The following is a 24,345-nucleotide window of genomic DNA, read 5'->3' as shown; positions in this document are numbered from 1 at the left end:
AGAAGAATTAGAACTGATGGGAGGAACCATGAGAATGAAACAATAAAACAAAGCAACAACAACAAAAAAGCAAATAGTATGCTTCCATATGCATTCAGACTCCGTAGTTTTTTCTCTGGATGTGATTAGCATTTTCCATCATAAGTCTTTTGGAGTTGTCTTAGCTCCTTGCTTTGCTGAGAAGAGCTAAGTCTATCAAAGTTAGTCATCACATAATGTGGCTCTTACTGTATACAATGTTCTGGTTCTGCTCATTTCACTCAGCATCAGTTCATATAAAATCTTTCCAGGTTTTTCTGAAGGCCACCTGCTCCATTTCTTATAGCACAATAGTATTCCATTACATTCATATACCACAACTTGTTCAGCTATTCCCCAGTTGATGGGTATCCCCTCAATTTCCAATTCTTGGCCACCACAAAAAGAGTTGCTATAAATATTTTTGTACATGTGGGTCCTTCTCCCATTTTTACGATTTCTTCGGGATAGAGACCTAGGAGTGGTATTGCTGGGTCAAAGGGTATGCACAATTTTATAGCCCTTTGGGCATAGTTCCAAATTGCTTTCCAGAATAGTTAGGTCAGTTCACAACTCCACCAACAATACATTAGTGTTCCAATTTTCCCACATCTTCTCCAACATTTGTCATTTTCTGTTTTGTAATGTTAGCCAATTTGATAGGTGTGATGTGGCGCCTCAGAGTCATTTTGCTTTGCATTTCTCTAATCAATAGTGATTTAGAGCATTTTTTCATATGACCATAGATAGCTTTAATTTTCTTTTTTATCACTAGTTCACATTTATTCATCTTTTCTGTAGAAGGAAGGGCTTGACAATATTGAAGCTTTATAAATTGTCATGAAAATTTATTTATACATTATACAAAACTGTAATTTGAGCCATAAGTCACAATTCAGCAACTACTTAAAAATATTAAAGTTACATATTTTTATTAGAAAAATATTTTGATAGTTAAAATGAAACATCCTTACAATAAAACATATTATTTAGCTTAATTAGCTTCTACAAGGGAAGTGTTACATGAAGATAGGGAAGTGTAATTGTAATTTTTACTTTCACAATAAACTCTACAAAACTACATTGACATAAATTACACTGCACCATAATTGGCTATAAGTATACATCTGTTACTACATTGTATCATACATTTGGTACTTCCAAAACTGACATCACCTGACTTGTTATTCCAAATTAAATATGTGTTCTTTAGGAAGAAATGAATTAGAAGACAGTTCTTTACAAAGTTCTCTTCAGAATCGTGAATGGAGTAGCAACATCCTTGCTTAAGTTTTTAGAATTTAAGATTTTGTGCATCAAATTGAAAAGAACTATATTTCAATTATCATTACCCTTTTCAAATAAGAACATTCTTTCAAAACCAGAATTCATTTATCAAAGATCTCTTTTCCACCATTTTCAGGTACTACTGGCAGTTGGATGGAGAGGTTTAACACATGCAAATCTCCACAGGCCAAGTCGGAGACTATGACTGGGAGACTTGACAGCTGGTTGCTGCTGCTGCTTCCTGATGAGGCTGGTGGGACCCATCAGGGTGTTTGTAATGGCTTCCTAACAAGTTTTGAAGACAGGCAAGCTTCTTTTGGTGCTGGTTTTGATTCAACAGGTGCTGGATGAGAGACCACTGGAGCTACTAAATTGTGAGAAGTCTTAGAAATTTCTTGTCTTTCTTTTCCACTGGGGCTTTGACCTTAGCACTTCTCTTTTTATTTTCTTTGGTTTTATTTTTCCTTGTAGTAAAATCTTCATCCTCTTCCCCCTCACTTTCACTGAAATCCGAATTACTTTCACTTGTGAAGTCTGGTTCAGAGTCAGTATCATCATCATCATCACTATTTTCTCTAAGTAACTTCCTCTGTTGTATCATAGCCTTAGATGCAGCTTTTCTTGGCCTATGACCAGCATGAGAATCATCTTCCTCAGTAACTTTATTTAAATTGAAGCAAACACCATCTACACTGCAATTAGAGAGGTGAGGAGAAATATTCATTTTTTCAGATTCAGCAGTATCATATTTTTTCAACATCTTTTATTAGGTGTTTTCACTTGGAGTGGAGATTCTTCTTTATAGCTGTTTTTGGATTTTGGTTTCTCTTGCTTTTCTTGTCTTGTTTCCTTTGTTTTTTTTGATTTTTTGTTTGAATTTGCAGTCCAAGCAGCAAAATCATCATCATCATCATCATAGTCTGAATCCAAAGACTCTGAGTAATTGACTGGCTTCTTGTTCTGCACGGGCCTTGGCGTGGTCATAGGCTGCCCGAGGTGGGTCAGGGAGCTTGAGATGCTGAGCCTCCAGAAGCCAGAGCTGCCAGAGATCAAGCTCTTGGGAGCCCCACCCACTCTGGAACTCAAAACTGATAGCTTTAATTTCTTCCTCTGAGCACTGCCTGTTCACATCTTTTGACCCTTTATCAATTGGGGAATTACTTATATTCTTATAAATTTGACTCAATTCTCTATATATTTTAGAAATGAGGTCTTTATCAGAGACACTGGTTGTGAAAATTCTTTCACAATTTTCTGCTTCCCTCCTAATCTTGGTTGCATTGGCTTTGTTTTTGCAAAAACTTTTCAATTTAATGTAATCAAAATTACATTACATTTTGCATTTCATAATGTTCTCTATCTTTTGTTTGGTCATAAATTCTTCCCTTCTCCACTGGTCTGATAGGTAAACTATTCCTTCCTCTCTTAGTTTGCTTATAGTATCATCTAAATCATGTACCCATTTTGACTTTATGTTAGTATAGGGTGTAAGATGTTGGTCTATGCCCAGTTGCTGCCATATTATTCTGCAGTTTTCCTAGCAGTTTCTGTTAGTGATTTCTTATCCCAGAAGCTGGGGTCTTTGGGTTTATCAAATAATAGATTACTGTAGTCATTGACTACTGTGTCTTGCATATTTAACCTATTCCACTGATTCATCACTCTAAAATAGCCAGTACCAAGTAGTTTTGATGATTGCTGTTTTATAATACAATTTAAGCTCTGGTACAGCTTTTGTTTTCATTAGTTCCCTTGATATTCTGAACCTTTTGTTCTTCCAGATGAATTCTGTTATTGTTTTTTCTAGCTCTATAAAATATTTTTTGGTAGTTTGATTGGTTTGGCACTGAATAGGTAAATTGATTTAGGTAGAATTGTCATTTTTATTATAGTAGCTTGGCCTACTCAGGAGCAACTGGTATTTTTCCAGTTATTTAGATCTGACTTTATTTGTGTGAAAAGTGTTTTGTCATTGTGTTCATAGAGTTCCTGAGCTTGTTTTGGCAGGTAGACTCCCAAATATTTTATAATGTCTGTTGTAACTTTAAATGAAATTTCTCTTCCTATCTCTTGCTACTGGGCTTTGTTGATAACATATAGAAATGCTGATGCTTTATGTGGGTTTATTTTATATCCTGCAACTTTGCTAAATTTGTTTATTCTTTCAAGTAATTTTTAACCTGATTCTCTAAGTATACCATCATATCATCTGCAAAGAGTGATAGTTTTGTTTCTTCTTTGCCTATTGTGATTCCTTCAATTTCTTTTTCTTCTCTAATTGCTAAAACTAACATTTCTGTTACAATATTGAATAACAGTAGTGAAAATGGACATCCTTGCTTCACCCCTGATCTTATTGGAAATGTTTCTAGCTTGTCCCTATTACATATAATGCTTGCTGATGGCTTTAGATAGATGCTACCTATCTTTTTTTTTTTTTTGCTTTTTGGGCAATTGGGGTTAAGTGACTTGCCCAGGGTCACACAGCTAGTAAGTGTCAAGTGTTTGGTCTGAGGCTGGATTTGAACTCAGGTCCTCCTGACTTCAGGGCCGGTGCTCTATCCACTGTGCCGCCTAGCTGCCCCACTACCTATCATTTTAAGGAAGACTCCATTTATTATGCTCTCTTTTGAAGTCTGCCTGCTCCTTTTCTTATGGAACAATAGTATTCCATTATATTCATTCACCACAACTTCTTTAGCCATCCCCCAATTGATGGGCATCCCCTGAATTTCCAATTCTTTGCCACCACAAAAAGAGTTGCTGGAAATATTTTTGTACATGTGTGTCCTTTTCCCTTTTTTTATGATCTCTTTGGGATACAGATCTAGAAGTGGTATTGCTGAATCAAAGGACATGCGCAGTTAAATAGTCCTTTGGGCCAAGTTCCAAATGGTTTTCCAGAATGGTTGGATCACCAGCAGAAGGATTCATGTGGCTGTTGTGGTCATGAACTTTGGCCATGAACTTGGTGGGACTAATACTATGTAGGAACTAAGCTAAGTTTTGTGCCTGATCTCTCCCTTCCTGCATAGACTGAGCTAAGTATAGGGGGAATTATGCCCCTGAGATGTTCAGAAGAATTATTGATTATATTTGTTCTTATAAAAGCCAATTTATGTTACGTGGTTAAATAACTGGGGTGTTAGTCATTGGTGTCTTAGAAATGGAGGAGGCATAGGACTTGAGCCAATGGCAGAGAAAAGATTCTTCTACAATTCCTCAGGATACTTAGAACCCTGATGGGCAATGTAGCAGAGTGGGCCCTGACAGAGCAAGATTATAGTGTACTTACTATAGATAACACTTCTGTTCTCAAATTTTTCTCATTTATTAATGTCATTTAGTCCTTACAACATCCCCATGAATTAGGAATGGGGCTTTATCACAGTGTTATGCTCACTTCACAGATAAGGAAACTGAATCCTGAGAAGATTAAAGTCATACATGCAATGTTACAAAATTATAGCAGATGCAGAAGAAACCATGGCCTCCTGATTCTAAGCTCTGATTTTTTTTTAACTTTGCTTATTTATCAGATCATAGGAGCTGAAAGGGACTTTAGAGATCATTTCATCTAACTCATTATTTTACAGATAGGAACCTGAAACTCAGGTCATAAGAGCTGAGATTTGAGTCCAAATCTTCTATCTCTAAAACCACTTCTGTACACCATATTTTTTTCTGTAATGCCCAAACAGCAATATCTTGTACAGTAGATGTTTATTCATTTCCCTTATCTGTTTAGAACACAGATGAGAATCTAGAAAGAACCAGAAATAGATGTTTGAATAGCCAAAAGAGATGTCTCAAAATTCGTGCAGTAAAGCTCTTGGAATTTCTATGCAAGAGAGATCCTCAGGTCTTCTCTTGAAGATAAAAATAATATTTACTTTTTTAGGCATGAATCTAACTAATGTTATCTGATTTCATAGGTAATATCAGAGACTTTAGTGACCTGATCCAATCTCCTAATTTTACAAATGAGAAAACTGGTGTTGTGACCTCCTCAAAGTCACACAATAAATGAATGGCAGAGAAGAATTAGAATTCAAGTCTCCCACTTTAAGATTTCTCTCAGGAAGATTTCTATCAAAGCAGCTGAAAAAGAAACTCTGGTGCATCAAGGGGAAATTTTTTAGTTATCTGGAAAACTTACTTATTCATATCTCTTCACCAGGGCTAGATAAAGGAGATGACATACTGATTTCTTTCTTATCTGTTCTCACTTAATCATCTGACTCCTACAGGGAAAAATGTCTCTTTTCCCTAACACAGTCAGAAAAATCAATCCTTTTTTTTTTCAGTAAGATTTTATTTCTATCCCTTTCCTGCAAACATCAATTTAAAGATTCCTGTTGGGCAATTTAGAGAATATATTTCAGCAGAGCAGGATTCTGTGACATTTTAAACCATTTCTGTTATCTTGGGGATTTTATTCTCATTGACCTTGGTTTGGGTGAGAATATGATGACACAGATGGTCAGACACACAGAATAACAGATTTTGAGTTGGAAGGGACTTCAAAAGAAGCCATACCATAACACTCCTAACAAGTGATCATTTAACCTCTGCTAAAATAATGAGGGGGAATCCACTATCTCCTAAGGCAATTCATGCCAATCAGGAAATGGAAAAAAAAAAGCATTTATCAAGTGTTTCCTGTGTGTCAAGTATTATGCTCAGCCCTGGGCAGATACATATACATACACACACACACACACACATGTGTGAGTGTGTGTATTATATATGTATATATTACATATATGTATATAAATATAAAATATTTTAAAATATAATATAACAAAGTGTAACTATAAAAATGAACAGTCCCTGCTTTTAAGGAGCTTATATTATAGGGGAAGACAACACATTTCAGGAGTGATGGCCAGGGGCAGTGGTTGCTGGAGCCAGCTCAAAAAGACTTTTGAGAGCTGATTTTTAAATTTTCAGTGTGAGCATTTACAGCTTGGAAATACTAGACTTAAGGAAGTAGTGGAGAAAATGATAATAATCCATATTAAATCTAAAAGTGTGTTGGGAGTACATTCCTCTCCTCTCTTGTCCCCTGCACTGCCACCCCCAAGTCAGTTGTTAAACATTTTAATGGATGCCTTTGTCAGGAAGGGATATTTTGGTTTAGAAATCTATGTGGATAGTGAGTAGAACCATAGGGAAGTGAAATATTCTTTCCAAAACCAATGGTAAATATTAATATCATTATGGTTCCTTAAGTGGCAAATAAGGAAAGGTCAACAGAGGATTTGAGCTTGGTGGTTGTTGGGAAGATGTAGGAGGTTAAAGTAAAGCAAGGCAGGGTCCCTAGATGCAGTGGCCCATCAGAGGCACTCAATAAGGATAGAGAAGCAGGGAGGCAATGTAAGATTTTGCATCTGCTGCTATTGAATTTCAGATTTAGATTCAGTCAGATCTTCTAAATTGCTGAGATCTTTTAGGATCTGACTGTGTCATCCAGTATCATTTAGCTGTTCCTACAAGTTTTGTTAGCTAATAGAAATAGCTGGCCTTTAAAGGTTGCATAGCAATTATAAATATCTCATTTTATCCTCACAACAATCCTGGGAGGCATGTGCTATTGTTATCCCTATTTTACAGAGGAAACTGAGGCAGACAGCAGTTAAGAAACTAACCCAGGTTCACCCAGCTAGTAAATGTCTGAGCCTTGATCTGAACTCAGATCTTCTTAATGTGAGGTTCAGTGCTCTATCCACTGCTTCACCTGTTGTTGATCAGTTGTTTTAGTTGTGTCCAACTCTCTGTGACTCCTTTTGGAGTTTTCTTAGCAAAGATACTGAAGTGGTTTGCCATTTCCTTCTCCAGCTTATTTTACAGATGAGGAAACTGAGGCCAACAGTGTTAAGTGACTTGGCCAGGATCTCACAGCTGGTAAGTTGTCTGAGCCCAGATTTGAACTAAGGAAGATGAGTCTTCCTGACTTCAGGTACAGCCCTTTATTTACTTTGCCACCTAGCTACCCCAAGGTTCCACCTATTGTGTGTGTGTGACATCAAAGCCACTGGTAACATTATCAAATATCAGAAGACCAAACACAGATCCCTGGAGCACTCCAACAGAGACCTCTTTCCAAGTTAGCCTTGAATCATTAATGACTCTTTTGACCAGTAACTAGATCAGTTTTTAGTCTGATTAATTGTCCAAGCCCACATCTCATCATCTTTTCCACAAAAGCAGCACTAGATTCTATATGCTAGGTTTTTCTATAATTTAGGTTAACTACTACACCATTTCCCTGAGCTACCCATTTAATAATCTTGTTAACAAAAGGAAACAAGGACAGAGGACTAGGAAAGTATACTCATCTAGAGAAATGTGAGCATGACAGAAACAGAGAAGTAAAGATGAGCTTCCCCACTCATGAGGAAGTGGTTAGAGGATATTGGAAAGCCTATGCTGCCACATCCTTCTGTGAGTCTTTTCTAGGTCTCTTGGGATGAGGCGTGGGGGTTAGGAGAGGAAAAATTTATCATACATCCAGAGGGTATGCCCATGTTCAGGTTTCTTTGGGAGACAAGTAATGGGCTTGTTGTGGGTCTATTTAGGACTATAGAAAGTTAGAGGTGCACAAATCTGGGGGACCAGCAAGTTGAAAAAGTGTCCACGAATTTAACCATCTGCTATTTGTGTGAATATATCTTCACTGAGGCCCCCTACCTCCCTGAGGTTGGCATCAACATTCTGAGCCCCTGGCTCGTAGTTTGGTACATTGTATTCCATATTACCTTAGATTTTGTGGATAGAAACCAAATTCAAGGTAAGAACGGTTTTGCTGTTTTTAGTCATTTCAGTCATGTTGAACTCTTCATGATGCCATTTGAGGTTTTCTTGGCACAGATACTGAAATGGTTTGGCATTTCCTTCTCCAGCTCATTTGACAGATGAGGAAACTGAGGCAAACAGGATTAAGTGACTTGCCCAGGGTCACGTAGGTATTAAGTATCTGAATCTAGATTTGAAATCACAAGGAGAAATCTTCCTGACTCCAGGCCTGGTGCTCCATCCACTGTACCACCTAGCTGCCAAATCACAAATATACTTCTATTTACTCAGCTAATACCAAAGTTAGATGTTTTAATTCCTCTTGCTTTTACATAGATATTAGGACAATGACAAAGTCCTGTCAGTCACGGCAGACGAGCAGTTAATGGCCAGTAGTTCTGGCCATGGATAGGGTCAGAAGGGAGTTACTGTTGAATACTAATGTTGCAAGTTTACATAGAGTAAACAGGAATCTAAGGAGGGAGCCAGGAGTGCCCATCCAGAGGAAAAGTTTATAGTACAAACCAAACATAAACCAGGCTGAATGAAGTGGGAAGCTAAGTGAAGCAGAAACAGCTGGTTTAAATGGATAACTAGGAATTCTAGACTGGAAAAATGAAGATTTGAAATAAGAAGGACGAGGATCCCCACAAGGAAGAAGAGAACAATACAAATATTACCTCATTTGATTCTCATAACAACCCTGGTAAGTAGGTGCTATTGTTATTCCATTTTACAGTGGAACAAAATGAGGCCAACAGTGGTTAAGTGTCTTTTCCAGGGTCCCACAGCTAGTAAGCATCTGGGTCTGGATTTGAATTTACAACTTCCTGTATCCAGGCTCAGCAAATCTCCTTTGCTGAAATCTATCCATTGTGCTACCTTGTTGTTATTGTTGTTCAGTCCGTCAGTGTGGCCAACTCTTTGTGACCTCATAGACTTGTCCATGGAGTTTTCTTGGCAAAGATAGTAGAATGGTTCGCCATTTACATCTCTAGTGTGCCCCTATTTTATAGATGAGGAACTGAGGCAAGTAAGGGTTAAGTGACTTGCCCAGGGTCTCATAACTAGTAAGTGTCTGAGGCCAGATTTGAATTCATATCTTCCTGTCTGCAGACTCGATGATCTGTCCACTGCCTATAATGGTGAAGCTGTCACCATTATGGTGAAGACAAGTCATTATGAGATGAAGAATACTTAGTTTTAGAGCTGCCTTTTTAGAAGAATACCAATCTGTGGTGACCATGCCTAATTTTTCAATTTCAATTCAGTGCAACAAGCTTATCTTAACATCGTGTACACAGACACAGACACACACACACACACACACACACACACACACACACACACACACATGCCACATGAGGATGTAGCACCTGACCATGTTTGGCCTGGGGAACAGAAGACAGGGTGAACAGGATAATTGTTTCTAAGTATTTGAAAGGGGATCTTGTGGAACAGGGATTAGACTTGTTATGTTTGGCAACTATAGTGCAGAACCAAGAACCTACAAAGAGCCTGAATTAGAATTCATGTTGGAAAAAAAAAAACTTCCTAATAATCAGAGCTGTCCTAAAGTGGATCAGGCTGCCTCAGGAAGCTGTGGGTTCCTTCTCATTGGATGTCTTTAGGTGGAGGCTGGAGGATCCATCACGTGTCGGGAATGTTGTAAGGAGTATTCCTTTTTGGATATGGTTGGACTAGAAGTTTGTTAGGGTCCCTTTCAATCCCTCAAATCTGATCCTATATGCCAGGTACCATGATGGCACCAGGGATACAGAGCCACTGCTCAAAACGAGCTTATATTTTAGTGGGTGGTAAGTGAAGGAGGAAATATATATACATATATATATACACACACACAGACACACACACACACACACACATATATATATATATACACATGTACATGTATATATATGCATATATATATATATATATACATGTACATATATATATATATATACATATGTATATATATATACATATATATATACACACACACATATATATATATATAAACAGCAAGGGAGGATCAGTAAAGGCCTCATGTAGAAGGTAGCCCTTAAGCTGAGCCAAAAAAGGAGCTAGAGATCCCAAGAGATGAAGGTGAGGAGGAAGAGAATTCCAGGAGAATGGTACAGGTTATACAATGTCAAAGAAGTGGGAAGTAGAATATTATGAACAGGGAGGAGACAAGTAGTCCAGTTTGGCTGAAATGTTCATTCATTCAATGTAGATTAAATGAGAGGAATATTGTGAAACAATCTGGAAACAAAGGGTGGAGTCATCATGTTAAGTACTTTAAATGTCAGAGCTGTTTCTATTTTATCCTACAGACTATGGGGAGTCATGGAAGCTTCTTGAGGCAGCTATGCAGCAAAGTAGTTAGAGTTAGACCTGGAATCTGGAAAACCTTGCCTCAGGCATTTACTCTGCGATCCTTAAGGGTAAGCCATTTAACATCCCTTAGTCTCAGTAAAATGGGTTTAATAATAGCATTTAACTTACAGGATTATTTAGATCAAATGATCTTAAATATATTTATATGTATAAAATGCTTTACAAACCTTAAAATGCTATATAATTTGTAGCTAGCTAGTAATAGTAGCAGCAGCAATAGTCATAGTAACTGTAGCAGTAGCAGTAATAGTAGCAGTAGTAGCAGTAACAGTTAGTAGTAGTAGTAGTAGTAGCAGTAGCAGTAGTTGTAAGTAGCAGCAATAGTTGTAGTAGTAGTAGCAGCAGCAATAGTAGTAGTAGTATTAGCAGTAGTAGTAGTAGCAATAGTAGTAGCAGTAGTAGTAGTAGCAATAGTAGTAGCAGAAGTAGTAACAATAGTAGTAGCAGCAATAGTAGTAGTAGTAGTAGTAGTAACAGTAGCAGTAGCAGTAGTCATAGTAGTATGCAGTAGCAATAGTAGTAGCAGTAGTAGTAATAGCAGCAATTAGTAGTAGTAGCAGTAGGAGTGGTAGTAGTGTCATTAGTAGCAGCAGCAGTAGAAGTGGCAGTAGCAATTAGCAGTAGCAGTAGTAGTAGCTGTCTTTGTTGTCATAGTTGGACGGTATTATGCTTTAGGAACATCACTTCAGTAGCTATGTGGCAGATGGAGAAACTAAAAACAGAGGGACCAATTATATAGTATAATTTTCTGCAAGAGAGATGATGAGGGTGATAGTCATGTAAGCGGAGGGAAGAGGATGGATGTAAGAGATATTGTGCAAGTAGGATTGCCAAGACTTGTCACCTGAGTGGACATGGAAAGTCATAGAGAAAGAGTCAAGGATGACTGAGGCTGAAAACCTAAATGACTGAAAAGAAGGTGGTTTCCTCAACAGAAAGAGAGGTTAGGAAGAAGGGTAAGTTTTTTGGAAGAACAATTTTTTGGGGGGGGCGTGGGAGCCAGGGAGAGATGACAATGAGTTCTGCTTCTGAGATATCTATGGGACATCCAGGTGGACATGTCTAGAGAGCAGTTGCAGTTAGTAGAGAGACTGGAGCTCGGGAGAGAAATGAGGACTGGATGTGTAGATTTGGGTATCATGAGCACAGAGATGCTAAGTGAACCCCTGTGAGATGATAAGATCACTGAGAGAGGGTAGTGAGAGCAGAGAAAAGAGACCAACACGAAGCCATATACCTATACTTATCTAGCTAAGTATACTGAGAAGGATCAGTTAAGCAGATAGCATAGGTGGCATGGTTGATAGAGTGCTTGGCCTGAAATCAGAAAGACTCATCTTCCCGAGTTCAAATCTGGCCTTAGATACTTACTAGCTATTGTGAGCCTGGGCAAGTCACTTAACCCTGTTTGCCTCACTTTCCTTATTTGTAAAATGAGCTGGGGAAGAAAATGGAAAGCCACTCCAGTATCTTTGCCAAGAAAACCCCAAATGGGGTCAGGAAGACTTGGACATGACTGAAAATGGCTGAACAACAATGCAGTGTCGTGAAAACCCTGGGAAAAGAGAGTATCCTGGAGGAGGTGGTCAGATGTGTTTTGTCCTACAAAAATGTAATGAAGGATGGAATATGAGAAAGGCCCTTGCATTTAGCAAGTAAGTCATGGATAATCTTGGAGAGGGCAGATAAAATCTACTTAACTTGAGTCACCAAACTAGAAGCCAGAGTCCTAGAGTCTTGAAACCCACAAGTATTGATGATGGACAAGAGTTAGGAGATGAAAATAATACTTATGAAATGCAAATAGATTTCTTTAGAACTGAAACAGAGCAGATGTTACTTTTAAAAAAAATTATCTCTAATATTGTACTATGAGAAATAATGAATATGTGCTATTCAGAGAAACTTGGAAAGTCTTATTTGAACTGATGCAGAATAAAGTAAGCAGAGCAGCGAGAACACAATACACATGACCACAATAATTTAAACACTCACACACATGCCTCCATATTTGCAGACTCTACACCACTATAAAATACATGAAGTCAGATCAAGGCAGTGAAATCTTGATTTCAGAATACTAACAATAAAACATAGCTTCTTCCTCTCAGTGGAAAGGTGGTGGACCATAGGAGCGAAACGGGGCATATATTGTCATATAGCTTCAATATGTTGGTTTATTTTCCTTAAGTTAAGCTGCAGTTAAGTTCTGCTTAATTGTATATGGCGGATTTCTCGGTGGAGAGGGTTGTTGTTTGTCCTTTATTCTAGAAGAGGACCATGACATTAGGAAGGTGATGCCATGACTTGCAAGTGAATTGGATTTAAGTTAGGGAGGGCTGTGCAAAGCCACCAGCCTCATCTTCTCCTCTGGAGCCATCTGGGTCCATGGCAAGATACAAATCAGGATGATTGGAGATGGCCTGGATGCAGTGGGAAACCTTGGCCTTTTTAAACTAAGGTCTTTCCAAATTATCACTTTGACTGAGGCAACACCCATTCTGTGATTAAGGCTAGGTAAAAAATAAGCCAAGGAATGGCCTCTTTTACCTAATAAAAAAAAATCAATATGGGAGGGGAAGACCCTGAGGGTTTTTGGCCAAAACAGCAAGAATTGCTATTTACATTTACTCTGAGCTATCAGGACCCAAACAAAGACCACTAAGTGGAAAGAATTCTTGCTAGGTTTCAGCCATCAAAACTCACATTCCTTTGAGCAGAGCACACTCAGGTAGAGGTATGATACCTTATGTGGATAGAAGGAGGGGAAGGGAATGGAGGGAAAGATGGAAGGAAGGAAGGAAGCAAGGAAGGAAGAAGCTGGAACAGGCCAGTTGGTCTCCAGTGGAGTTACTCACGGGTTGTTGTTCGTCCTGTTTTTGAAGAGGACCATGACATCAGGAAAGTGATGTCATACCTTGAAAGTGAATTAAATTTTAGTGAGGGAGGGCTGTGCAAAGTCACCAGCCTTACTTTCTCCTCCAGAGCCATCTGGGTCCAATGGCAAGATATAGAGCAGTACTACTGGAGATGCTCCCACTGTGGAGGGGTAGTTCCTGGGAAGTGATGCAATGTAAAAAACAAAACAAAACACAATGACAACCCAATGTATCAATAAGACATGTTTAAAATTACTTCTGTGACTTGAAGTAGGAACAATATTGATTTTCTAGAGATAGTCATTACTAACACTTTAAGAATCCATGATTTCATCAGTATAGTTACTTCCTCTACCAACACACACTGCAGCCACTTTACATGTTTACTAAACAATCTTCTTGTGTTTCTGTGACTGAGAAAACACAACATTTTAGCAAAACCTCCTATGATATTTCTCTGAATTTAGCAGTTTCTTCAAATTCATAGATGTTAGACATACAGATGCATATAGTTTTAAGCATATATGTACACATATACACATATACACATGTGCATATACAGCACATATATAGGAACATGTGTGTAGATCTGCATATACAAACATATACAAATATATATGTATGTACCACATATAACAAACAGATTTATTTTTATATGCACTTATATGCATGTGTCTGCATGTATGTATATAGGTAGGTATATACTACCCAGGGTCACCTCTTGGAGGAAGGCCTTTAGAGGACTAGTTAATCATTGGGATACATAATGGCTAATGTTTCTGTCCCTTACATCCTTATCTATGTCTCTGCACTTTGGTTTAAGCTTAGAAGCCCTAGATCTGTGTTGCTCCGTGTATTGCTGATTAGTTGTGTGACCTAGGGCAAGTTACTGCACTTTTCCAAGCCTGAGTAAAAAGGAGGAGGCTGATCTAAAGCTGTTGAGGGTGGGGTGGGGAGGGTGCCTTTTCTAGCACTCACATTCTATGATGCTAGAGTCTTGGTCTTTGAAATTGTTTTCAAAAACATTGTTAGCTGTAATTTAACATAATAGGTTTCCTTTGTAATCCTATGTGTTTTATTTTATGCATTAAAAAAAGCCCTTTATTATGAAGATTACCTGATTTTTACCAGAATACCAAAAAGGGCCCATAATACAAAAGGGGTAAAGAACTTCTGATCTATCATAGTAATGATGGGTCTTGGAGGATCAAATGATCATTTTATTTTTCAAAGAAGACTGGCTTTTATCAGAATATTATTTAAAGTATAGAATAGAATAAATAGAATAAAATAAATAAATAAATAGAATAGAATAACTATGATGTGATTTTTATTGTTGTTGCTTGGTCATTTTAGTTGTATCTGATGCTCCATGATCTTATTTGGGGTTTTCTTTTCTTTTCCTTTTTTTTTTTTTGTTGAGGCAATCGGGGTTAAGTGACTTGCCCAAGGTCACACAGGTAGTAAGTCTCAAGTGTCTGAGGCTGGAGTTATTTGGGGTTTTCTTGACAGGGATACTGGAATGGTTCGCCATTTCCTTCTCCAGCTCATTTTACAGATGAGGAAACTGAGGCAATTTGGGTTACATAACTTGCCTAGGGTCACAACAGCTAGTGTCTGACACCATATTTGAACTCAGAAAGATGAGTCTTCCTGATTCCATACCCGGCACTCTATCCAATGTACCACCCAGCTGCCCAATATACATATAATATAATGTACATATAATGTAATATAATATGATACAATATAATATAACCTTTTATATATGTGTATATATGTGGGTATATCTATCTGGACAGAGATGGGGTGGGAAAAGAAAGAGATAGAAACAGAGACAGAGAGGGAGACAAAGACAGAGGGTTTAAGAGGACCCATAAGATCATAGATTGAGCAGTGGAAAGCACCTTAAAGGGTTACAGTTCAACCCCCTCACTTTATAAGTGAGAAAGCTGAGGCCCAGGAGTTGAATGAACTTGCCCAAGGACACAAGAGTGTTAAGCAACTGAGACAGGATTTGAATCTGTGTCTTTTGACGCTAGAGGTGGTGATCTTTCCATTATATCTCATGGCCTAGACAGACGGGAAGGGAGAGAGTAGTGAGTGTGCACCTCGTTCTTCCATCTCAGCTCCCTTTTTGTTGTTTATTTTGTTGTGCATTATTATGGACAGCTCTTTCCAGGTTTTTCTGTATACCTCTTATTATGTTCCAAGTCTAATAGGACCATAAATCAGGGGCTAGATGGATCCTCAGAAACCAATTAGTTCAATGTTCTTATTTTATAGCTGAGGAAACTGAGGTATGGAGGGTTTCAGTGACTTGTCCAAGGTCACACAGGTAATGAACATTTAATCCAAACATGGTAGGCACTTAATAAATGCTTTTTGAAAGAAAGAGCAAATGAATGAGGAATTCATTTAATTTCACTGATAGAAACAGTCCTGTCTTTTTTGCATCAGCTAAAGCATAATAAATTCTACTCCAACTCTCTGTTTTAACTCTGTTTTTATCTCTCATTCTTAAATGCGTTTCTTTTAAACAACATATTGTTGGATTCTGATTTTTAATCCATTCTGCTATCCATTTCTGTTTTTTGGGTGAGTTCATCCCATTCACATTCAAAGTTATAATCGCTATTTGTGAATTTCCCTCATCTTTTTACTCATTATTTTTCTTCTCAGTCTCTCTTTTTACCTTATTCCCACTACCTTATCTTCTCCCTTTACCCTCCTATACCTTATTCTACCCACTTCTCTGAGAGTCTCTCCCTTATCCTCTCCCCCTACCCTTATAAATCTTAATCTACACACCCTTCATCTACACACCTTTATCCTACACACCCTTATCCTACTATCCCCTAGTCCTCTTATTGCTTTATAAGTTTAGAGGACTTTTATACCCTTTTAAATGTATATGTTGTTCCTTCTTTAACCTAAATCTGATGAGAGTAAGGTTTCAGCATAGAATAAGAACAAATAAACAAAATAACAGTTTCTGACACATTCCTATAGGCCCAATAATATCTTGCACATATCCACCATATGTCACTTTGGTCAGTCGTTGTGGATACTTGGTACTAAAACCTAGTTTGGAGCCACGATTATGGAAATTAAGATGACTTTGGGGTTATATCCCTCTTAGATGGGGGTTTTGTCCCCCATATTTCCAGATGAGACTCAGATAGGCAATGTTGAATCTGAATTTTTTCAAAGTGAATATAGAACCATGTGAAAATCCCCGTTCATCAGCAGTGCAAGTACAGAAGGTCTTGTAGCCAATGAAATAAGGTAGTTAACAACCATCTTTTTCAGCACTTACTGGGTGCCAGGTACTGTGCTAAGCACTTTATAAATACCATCTCATTTGGTCCTCACAACTCTGGGAGGTAGGTACCATTATGATCCCAACTTTTACATTTGAGGAAACTGAGATTAAGTGACTTGCCCGGGGTCACATAGCTAGTAAGTATCTGAGGTCAGATGTGAATTCAGGACTTCCTGACTCCAGGCCCAGCCCTCTATCCACTGTAACACCTAGCTGCCTGTAGCAGAGACTTAATGGCAGCAACTACATAGATGTAGATAATCTTATTGTTATCTTTGTTGAGAAAATATCTGGAAAGTAAAAGATATGGGTCTCTAAGGAGCTGCCAGAAATTCTAAGAAAGTTTTCCAGGCATCACTTGTCTACAGTTTCCTGGAAATGTTTAACAAACCCACTGGTAATAAAGTGATACTGTTGTTTTTGTTTCATGAATCAAAGGACCGTATATAAACAGCCCTGTTGGGAATTGTGTTCTGCTTTGGAAGTATTTCTTTTGGACACTGTTCAAAGACAGAAAAAAAATCCCATTAAGAGCTTCAAATTGGGAAGCCATGATTTTAATTCAAAGCCATTAAAGTTTTTATCATCTCCACCAATAAACATGCATGATGGAGGCAACATGGCATTGTGGATCAAGAGATGGTCTTGGAGCTAAGAAGACTTGGGTTCAAGTCCTGCTGCTGATGCATATTGGTTCTGTGACCCAGGGAAAGTCACAATTTCTCCATGTTTTAGGCGATCCTGTAAGACTATAACTTAACAAAGAAAGTGTGACCTGCATTAGTAGAGGGAGTTTCCTCACTTGGAAATTCCTTATGCCAATGAAATTGCTGTATACCTATCATAATTGCATTTCCAAATTTATGGAAGACTTTTTTTTTTTAGGCAATTGGGGTTAGGTGACTTGCCCAGCGTCACACAGCTAGTAAGTGTCAAGTGTTTGGTCTGAGGCTGGGTTTGAACTCAGGTCCTCCTGACTTCAGGGCCAGTGCTGTATCTCCTTCGCCACCTAGCTGCCCCTGTGGAAGATACTTTTAACTTAGGAGGTTGCTGGTGGCTCATGGATAGAGCTCTAGGCCCAAAGTCAGGAAGACCTGAGCTCAAATCTAGCCTCAGACACTTACTAGCTGTGTGACCTTGGGCAAGTCACTTAACCCTGTTTGCCTCAGTTTCCTCATCTGTAAAATGAGCTGGGGAAGGAAATGGCAAACCACTCCAGTATCTTTGCCAAAAAACCCCAAATGGGGTCATGACTGAAATAACTGAACAACAACACTTTCAACTTGAAAAGCATTGTAAGTGTATATAGATAAGACACCAAGGTCACTGGGGACCCAGTTTAGATTATGTAACATAAATTTATTTTGGGTCCAGTCAAAATGGTTTTCTGATTTTCTCTAGCACCATTCAGCAGTTTGTGAATAGGAGCACAGGCAGTAGGTGGTAGTAATCTAAGATTGGGATTTGGGAAAACATGATCAGATTTAAGATAAGTGGACAAGGGACTGGAGTGTAAAGAATAGTGTAGAAGTGAACTATTCCAGCAGATGGTCAAGGGAGGAGAGAATAGCCATTGTGGGAGTGGTGGTCCAGCAAAGAGATGAGGGGTGGAGGGATTGGAGGTCATGGAGAGGATAAAGTACGGATTAAGGATTGTAAAGCAGAGGGAAAGATGGGATGATAAAACATTATGATCAGATAAAGGAATTTCAGAGTTCATGAACAGAAATGGGGCATTTGCTGTTGATGGCAGAATCAAAGGTATGGTCATCTGTGTGATGCTGAAATGGAGAGATAGTGCTATGTGTCAGTTGTTTGAGGAGTGGTCTAATTTCTTTCTTTCCTTCTTTCCTTTCTTTCTTTCTTGGCAGTGAGGTTAAGTGATTTGCCCAGGGTCACACAGTAAACAAATGTCTGAAGCTGAATTTGAACTCAGCTCCTCTGACTCCAGGGCTGGTGCTCTATCCACTTCGCCACCTAGCTGCCATGATCTAATTAATTTCTGAAAGGCTCATTATCAGGTGGCCAGGGATAGAACCTCTGGTATTTAGTTAGTTACCAAGAATTTTTCAAGTGCTTACTATGTGCCAGGCACTACACTAAGTGCTGAGTATGCAATGACTAAAGGGAAGCAGCCTGTACTCTCAAGAAGCCTATATTTTATGAGGGAGACAACATATAAAAAATTAGGTAAAATAAGACATAAGGGGCAGCTGGGTGGCACAGTGGATAGAGCTCCAGGCCTGGAGTCAGGAAGACTCATTTTCCCGAGTTCAAATCTACCCCGGACCCTTATGAACTATGTGACCCTTCAAGTCACTTCACCCTGTTTGCCTCAGTTTCCTCATCTGTAAAATGAGCTGGAGAAGGAAATGGCAAACCACTCTAGTACCTTTGCTAAGAAGACCCCAGATGGAGCCACAAAGATTTGGACAGGACTAAAAAACAACTAAATAAAATTAGCAGTAAGGAGGCTCAGGAAAGGCTTCTTTGCCTCAGTTTCCTGATCTGTAAAATTAGCTGGAGAAGGAAATGGGAAACTATTCCAGTATCTTTGCCAAGAAAACTCCAAAATGGAGTCAAGGAGAGTCAGACATGACTGAAATGACTGAACAACAAGAAGATAAGACATATACAGAGGAAGGAGAAAGTGTCTTTAGAAAGGAAGCCTTTAGCAGTGGGGAGGATGGGGAAAGGCCTCCCATAGAAAATGGACTTTGAGCGGAGCCTCAAAGGAAGGTAGAGAAATGAAGACCCAAGTATTGGATAATTGTGATGTGTGTAGGTGGAGGGATTGTTGATTCCTTTTGGTGAAATCATGGATGTTTTGAAGTATGGGAGTTACACAATGTAGCGTTTGTAATTTGTTCAAATGAAGTAATAAAATGCAAATCATCATTTTAGGTCTGCTACTTATTCTGTGTGATCCATGTCCCAGCACTGAGCTTGGAGTCAGAAGACTTGGCTTTGTAAAGGTGGGGACTTTGTGTGTGGAACATTGTGTAGGTTGTCAGATGCAGTTGGTGTTTGCTGGTGTTGAAATGGTGTTTTTCTCTGCTTTCTTTTTAAACCTTTTTTTTAAGCACTGGTCTGTTGGATGAGGGAGTGGAGAAGGATTTATTTGGAAGTGAAGGCGATACAAAAACCAAAGATATCAATAAATTTTATTTAAAAAGACTTGGGTTTGAATCTCAGTTGTGCTTAAGAGTTCTGTCCTGGGTCCTCTTCATATCTCTGTCTGTCTGTCTGTCTTTCTGAGCTGTCTCTTGGTAATGGGGAGGTATGGACTAGACAGTAATTCAGTTAGATAGGTTCAGTGCTAATTGAATTATCAGACTCAAAGTGCAGTTGTTAATGTCTCAGTGTCAGAGGGGTAAGAGGTCTCTAATGGAGTACCTCAGAGATACGTAGTTGGCCCTGCATTGTTTAACATTTTTATCAATGACATGGGTAACACGCTCATCAAATTAGTAGAGGACACAAAGGTTAGAGTGACAGCTAACACACTGGGCAATAGAGTTAGGATCTAAAACGATCCTGGGGGTAGAGCATTGGGCTGAATTTAATTATCCGTCTTGTTTTGTCATATCCTACTCCATGTGACCTCGTGGACTTTTTGTCTATGGAGTTTTCTTGGCAAAGATACTAGAGTGGTTTGCCATTTTCATCTCCATTGTATCTCCATTTTATAGATGAAGAACTGAGGCAAAAAGACTTGCCTGCGGTCACATACCTAGTAAGTGTTTGACACCGGATTTAAACTCAGAAAGAAGAGTTTTCCTGGCTCCAAGCCCAGTGCTGTATCCACTGCACCATCTAGCTGTGCTGCTGAATTTAATACTATTTAATTCTGCAGGGATGAGTGTAAAGTTTTAGATGTGGGTTCAAAAATATCAACTTCCCAGGTACAATCCAGGGAGGCATGGTTAGGCAGCAGTTCTTCTGAAAAAGTGCAATACAAGTCAGGCAGTCAACAAAGTGAATGCCATAGGGTGCGAATGGCCCCCATTTATTCTGCCCTTGGCAGGCCTCATATGGAATTTGCAATCTTTCACATTAAAAAACTTGGGGGCATCAAGAAGAGGGCAATATAGATGGCATAGGGGCTTGAGCCTGTGACATAAAAGTAATTGAAGGAAATCAACATGTTTCATTTGGAGAAGAGAAGACTCAGGGGTGTCCTAACTATCTTGTAAGTATGTGAAGGGCTATCCTATGGACAGCTGTGTTTCATTCAGATTAAATTTGTTCCATTTGGTCTCAGAGGACAGAACCAAGAACAATAGGTGGAAGTTACAAAGAAGCCAGCCAATTTAAGCTTGATGTGAGGAAAAATTTGCTTACAGTTAGAGCTGTCCCAAGGCAGAAAAGGCTCCCTTTGGAAGGCATGGTGAGTTCCCCATCTTTGGAGATCTTCAGACAGAGACAGGCAGAATATGTTGGATATGTTTTTTTAATCTTTTTTTCTTAATTCATAAGTTTATTTGTTTTTAGTTTTCAAATTTTCTCCCATCTCTCCTCTCCCTCACCCAAGACAGCATGTAAATTGACATAGGCTCAACATATACGTTCATATTAAACCTATTTTCACATCAATCATGTTGTAAAGATATGTTGGACATGTTATTGGGGGATTCCTTTTCTTTATAGAATAAACTAGCTGGTGCTGAGGTCTCTTCCAACTCTTAAAATTCAGTGGTCAGATGAGCTAAACATATGGGAAGATACTTTAAAAAAAAGTATTATGACAATATAAGGTAATTTCTTTTTTTGTGAGGTAATTGGGGTTAAGTGACTTGCCCAGAGTCACATAGTGGTAAGTGTTATGTGTCTGAAGCTGGATTTGAACTTAGGTCTTCCTGACTCCAGGACTGGTGCTGTATCCACTGCACCACCTAGCTATCCTGGAATATTTTCACTTTATAGAATATGCCACATTTATTTCTCCTCAGTATCTATTCATTGGGCAAGTGACCTTCCTCATTGCATGTGTGCTCAACCCTACTATACCTACTACCAGAGCACTAGTGGATAGAATTCTGGGGTTGAAGTCAGGAAGACCTGAGTTCAAATATGACTTCAGACACTTACTAATTGTGTGACCCTGGGGCAAATCACTTAACCTCTCTTTGCCTCAGGTTACTCATCTGTAAAATGGGGATAATAGGGCCAGCTAGGTGGCTCAGTGGATAGACCTGAGTTCAAATCCAGACTCAGACATATAACACTCACTAGCGGTGTGACTCTGGACAAGTCACTTAACCCCATTGCCTGCCCCCCCCCAAAAAAAGCATTAAATAAATAAATAAATAAAATGGGGATAATAACAGCATCTCCCTCCCAGGGTTGTTGAGAAGATCAAATGACATCATAATTGTAAAGCACTTAGCACAGTGCCTGGCACACAGCAGGTGCTATATAAATGACAGTGATTATTATTATGATGTGTTGTTTTAGTAACATGTAAGTCACCACGATTTGGATTCTCCATAGACTGTGGTGTTCCATGATTCAGTGGTAGATACCATCTCCAAAAAAAAATGTTGGTTTGAAAAAAGACAGCCTTTGGTATCAGTGACTATCAGATGCAATTTCCCCAGTGCCATCCAGCCTTTTCTCTCCTATTCACAAAGTGGGGTTATTATAAAAATAAACCCAGATAATGTGAGAGTACTTTCCGCTTTTTAGATTCTCAAAGGCCAAAAGCATCATATGACCGTGAAGGATTTTATTATTCACTCACGTTCCTCATTTTTTCCCTTGCCTTAAAAAAGTCTCACAGGAGAGGGGAATTTCAATTATCATTAAATCATTGAAGTGTTACCCTTTTCAAAGATGAGGAAGTAATGAGTCATTTTTAAGGGGCTTTCCTTAAGAGAAAGTCTTTCTGGCAATTCTACACCCTCAATTCTCTAGTAGGAAAAAAAAATCATCTTTTCCCACCATAATCAAATAAAATGAACTATCTGCAAGTTTAATTCAGGGGACCATGCTCAGAACACTTATTTTATGCAATGTTTTCAATTTTTTATCAAATTTATTGATTTAAGGGCAGCTAGGTGGCACAGTAGATAGAGCACCGGCCCTGGAGTCAGGAGGCCCTGAGTTCAAATCCCACCTCAAACACTTGAAGCTTACTAGTTGTGTGACCCTGGGCAAGTCACTTAACTCTGATTGCTCCACCCCCCCCAAATATTGATTTATGCCAAAGTATGGAATACACACTATATTTAAACTTTAAATAGCTAGTCTTGAATTTTGGCTGTCACTGAATACCTATTAGGTGGCTGGGTGGCACAGTGGATAGAGTACCTGGCTTGTAGTCAGGAAGACTCATCTTCATGGGTTTAGATACTTACTAGCTGTGTGACCCTGAGCATATCACTTAACCTTTTTTGCCTCAGTTTCCTCATTTGTAAAATGAGCTGGAGAAGGAAATGGCAAACTACTCCAGTATCTTTGCTAAGAAAACCCCAAATAGGATCATGGAGAGTCAGACACAACTGAAAAATGACTTAATAACAATAACCTATGTTAAACTTGGGCCTGTCACTGGGAAGGCAGGCTAACATAGTGCTTAAATAGTAGCTGCTTAATAAATGTATGTTGACTGAGGATGCAGCAGAATGAACCGGGCTCTGGAATCCAAGGACTTGGGTTCAGATCTCACGTCTGGTGCTTTTTTGCATGACCTTGCAAGTCCCTGGATTTCCTTGGACCTCAATTTTTTTCATATTTAAAATAAAGGGCCTGCTGAGATCAATGTGGCCTGTAAGATTTCTGTTGGTTCTAGCTCTGTGATCTTCATAATTCAAAAAAACCCCAAATCAGTCTAGGCCTCAATGTCCTTATCTGTTAATTGGAAAGGCTATTAGATGAAATGAGCTTCTAAAGTTGTCTTTTAACTATAAAATTGTATGAACCATTTACTAAGCACTTACCCTGTATAAAACCTACACTAGGCAACTGGGAGGAGAAGGGAAAGATACAAAAATAATTGACATGACCTCTAACCTCAGGAAGTTTATAATCCACAGGGAGGATAATGACTTGCATTTGAGAAACAGTATAAAAGACATCATAAAGGACCTGCATGATGGGAAAGGAAGATAGGGTGGTCATGTATAAAGAATGAGGGATGGACAGTCCGAGTACTGTGCTGGTATACCTCTACCCCACATGCTAAGTCACGTAGAGAAAGGCCTTCAGGACATTGGGTGGATCATCTGTGAAGATTTGTGGGAGTTCATGAACTAGATAGAGGTATTTGTCGGATTTTTATGATGTTCAATGCTTATCACTTAATTTTTGCTGTCAAAGTTGTTGTAACATTCAAATATTCAATTTGACCAGTGGGGGAAATCCTGCCTAGACATATTCCATCGGAATTGGTTGGAGCCCAACTACTAGTAGGATATCTCTCAGTGGGTAGAACCAGGAAGTTGCAAAGAAACTAACTTAGGCTTGATTTGAGGCAAAACTTCCTAGCTATTAGAACTGTCCCAAGGTGGAGAAGGCTGCCAGGGTTGCCCAAATAAAGATCTCCCACAAACGTGGTATGGACTGGATCAATAAATGGTACAGTGCAAAATCAGAAAGGACCAATTGAGTTTTTCCACAGCCTCTAGGAAAATT

The 24,345-nt window shown here is 38.8% G+C and overlaps 1 pseudogene; it reads right to left on the bottom strand.

Annotated features, from left to right (window-relative positions):
- Positions 1 to 1,437: 1,437 nt before the first annotated feature.
- On the bottom strand, positions 1,438 to 2,289 carry LOC110209228 (RAD51-associated protein 1 pseudogene; annotated as a pseudogene).
- Positions 2,290 to 24,345: the final 22,056 nt, after the last annotated feature.

Source organism: Phascolarctos cinereus, unplaced genomic scaffold (genome assembly GCF_003287225.1).
Source record: "Phascolarctos cinereus isolate Bilbo 61053 unplaced genomic scaffold, phaCin_HiC Scaffold_7;HRSCAF=346, whole genome shotgun sequence".
In the NCBI taxonomy this organism is placed as follows: domain Eukaryota; kingdom Metazoa; phylum Chordata; class Mammalia; order Diprotodontia; family Phascolarctidae; genus Phascolarctos; species Phascolarctos cinereus.
Note: the sequence above shows the minus strand (reverse complement) of the source record. Positions and strands in the feature narration are given on the sequence as shown.